This window comes from Balaenoptera ricei, chromosome 2 (assembly GCF_028023285.1).
Source record: "Balaenoptera ricei isolate mBalRic1 chromosome 2, mBalRic1.hap2, whole genome shotgun sequence".
In the NCBI taxonomy this organism is placed as follows: domain Eukaryota; kingdom Metazoa; phylum Chordata; class Mammalia; order Artiodactyla; family Balaenopteridae; genus Balaenoptera; species Balaenoptera ricei.
The window spans coordinates 154,930,059-154,933,361 of record NC_082640.1 but is presented as its reverse complement, the minus strand read 5'-3'; positions in this window follow the sequence as shown (position 1 = coordinate 154,933,361).

Sequence of the window (3,303 nt, the reverse complement as noted above, 5' to 3'; positions counted from 1 at the left end):
TCATTTATTATTGGATTGGACCGTCCATTCATTTGAAATTGTGGGGGAAATACCCGGAGGAGGCCCCCATTCAATCATCCTAAGTGGAATCTGATCTTTATCTTGGGATAAACATTCCGAATGGAAGGTGAGTGCTGGGAGATAAGGAAGATAAGGAAACCATATGGCCCTGTCAGAAGGCTCCCAGGGCCTTATTCTTGAAAGGATTAATGAATCCAAAGGGGGGGGATCATCTTGGTTCTGTTTTGAGGAGGCAGAAGCCCAGAAGCCCCCAGTGGGGATGGGAACTAACTGACCCCAGGCAGGGAGAAGTCGCACTCAGAACCCTCTCTTGCCTTCCCCGGGCTCCCCCCTTCCCCGACTCTTGTCCACTCCCCTTCACAACAAAGCCCTTCGGGCTGCTGTAAATGGACCCCCAATCTCTAAACTGCACTTAGCACCCCAGGCCTGTGGAGTCTGGAGTTTGGGATCTGGATCCCCACACTCTCTTGATTTGGCAAAATTTCCAGAGACTGCACCCCTGTGCACACCCGCCCCCCCGCCCAACCCCACCCCAACTGGCTGTTGGTGGCCGCCAAGGTGGGCACACAGGACAGAGGGGCTTTTCTGGCAGGGGTGGGGCTTTTGGTGGGCCTGCTGGAACTCAGGCCACGCGGCAGGGCTGAGAACCGTCTGTGGTGGGGAGGGCAGGTAATATGAGCCCCGAGAAAGGGATCTGGGGCTGAGGGGAGGCGGAGGCAGAGGCGACTGGCTTTTGAGCACGTTCTGTCCTCCCCTACGTCACGAGGCACCTCATCCTTCATTCCTCTGGCACTCCGGTCTCGCACAGCTGTTCTCTGACCCCCAACTGGAGATTGTCAAAGGCATTCAGTGTAGGGACAAAAGTGGGTGCTTGAAGCAGAGGGGGTGGCTTCAGGATGGTGTGATAGTGGTCACAGACAAGAATAAGAATAACGCAAAGCATAACCAGTATTTACGGAGGGCCGTGCCGGTGTCTCCCTTGACTGGCACGTTAAAGCCACAATAGCTCTATGAGGGAGGTGTCATTTTACCAAGGAGGAAACTGAGGCTCCGAGAGGCTAGGTCACTTGCCCAAGATTGCACAGCTAGTAAGAGCTGCAGCCAGGAGGCAAACCCAAGAGGCTGACCTTTGGAGCCCAAGTCGTTGATGCAGACAAGACCCGGCACACGAGTGTCGTTGTCACACTGCTGTGGTCAGCGACAAGCAATTGGAAGAGACTCTCCCGTCCACGTCGTGGCCCGCCCGAGGTAACGCGGGCAGTTGTGCCTGGCTGCCAACCAAGTGAGCCTGGGCTGTGGCCTCACACCTTGCTCGGGGCAACAGCCCAAGCCCACTGTGGTCCAAAGAGCCCTGGCTGAGAAGAGGCCACCTCCTCTGCCCCAGCCCCAGCAGGGTCACATCTTAGGGAGAGGTGGGAACAACTGTCAGGGGGAGAGGAGGCCCACAGAGTTCCAGCATCAAGCTGGCCCTGGCTGATGGCCTTGGTTTGGGGCTTTTCTGTGCTCTGAGCACATCTCAACATTTGGAGAAAAACAAGAAAGTGAACAATAGACGCTTGTGGGCTAGAGGACAGGGCCGACTTCCCCCTGGGACCCAGCGCTGTTCATAAACTGCCCCAGCTGCACTCTCAAGGCTGGGATGTCACAGGAGCCTGGCTGAATCACAGCCTTGTCCTCGCTGGGGGCCGGCGACTGGCTCCTTTTATATAGCGTTGGGAGGATGCAAATGCTGGTGCGGGGAGCCAGGCGCTGGGTGGAGGGGGGCAGGCATGCTTTCCTGCCTGACTTTGGGAAATCACACAGAAAGGATGCATCCGAGCCCTGGCACTGTAGCTCTGCCAAGTCGCCCCCTGACTGACTTGTCTTGATCAGAGCTGTTTGCCCCACAGGAAGAGAATCAGCTTTCTATCAAGTGGACTCTGGGCTCCACCCCAGAGAGCTCGCACTCCAGAGGACTTGAAGAGTCAGTGGGACTGACCAGTGCTGAGAGCAGCTTAGCCAGCTGGCCAAGGCGGCCCGCTGGGCACCATGCTGCGTGGGGTGGGAGGTGGGCCAGTGGTGGGCTTCTCTGAGCTGCCCCCACTGCTGCTCAGGCTTTTCACACAGTTGCTTCCCACCATCACAGCCAAGGGCAGCCGGGCGAGGTGTGTTAGGCCAAGAAAGAGTCAGTGGGTGGAGAGGTGCAAACCGGAGCTCAGACCCCCTTTTCATTCATGGCCGACCCAGTGAGGCCAACCGAGGCCCAGTCAGCTAAGTTCCCTGATTGGGTGCTCCCCCATCTCTCCCCAGGACCCCAACAACCATGAGGGGTTGACATGGTGTGTCCCCATCTGGATGGCATCCCTGGAAAAGGCTGTTTCTAAAGAGGCTGTTCAGACATCACATCACAGTCTCAGACAGCCGAGAGGTGCCTGCACTCACTTGGCCGCCCTCGCTGGGAAATGCTTTGGATCAGACAGCATTTCTGGGTTGTTTTTGCCTGAGGAAAGTGGTAAGGATTCAGCAAGAATCCTATGGTTGGAGGAAAAGTGAGTGGATTTACTTAATAAAAGTATTCGTAAAGAACCATGGAGGGGGGGTGGTGAGGGGAAGCGTTACAGGGCTGAGACTGAAGACACCAGTGTGGGCAAGAAGGCCCACAGATGAGGGCAACTTGGGGCAAAGGGAGAGGAATTTAGAGACAAATGGTTTGCCGTCTGGAGGAGGAAGAAAGGTTGTTTTGCTTTTTTTTTTTTTTAAGAGTGTGAGGAGTTCAAATGGATGTGCGAGGTCACCCCTGCAATCACCCATGAACGGTCTGGCCTTCCCGAGGGTCTACGGGCCCTTCAGTTCCTCCCTCACTTAGCAGACACTTCCTGAGGGCCGCTGAGCCTAGATGCCGAAGCTGTGAGGGTCTCCTTGCCCTCAGAGGTCTCCCAGGCAAGCCAGTGACGGTGTGGAAAGGGCAACAGTGGAGGGTGGACGCAGAGTGTGCAGTGGGAGGGCAGAAGCGTGAGCTGAGTCTTCAAGGAAGAGCCGGGAGTCAGCAGGCAGCCCAAGAGGAAGGACGGCTAATCCACACAGAGGGCATGGGCTGGGCAACTGCTGAGAGGGGGAGCGTGCCCCCGCCCTCACCCCGGGGACAGCTGGGACAATGGCTGTGAAAGGAGCCCGTGCCCAAAGAAGAGGCCAGCCTCACATTCTTTGCTTTTGACTCTCACGATCTTCTGACAGCCGGGCACATGCGGGCTGCGAAAATCTCCTAGCATGAGGGCCTCTGTTGAGTTCCGTCCCTTCTGGCAC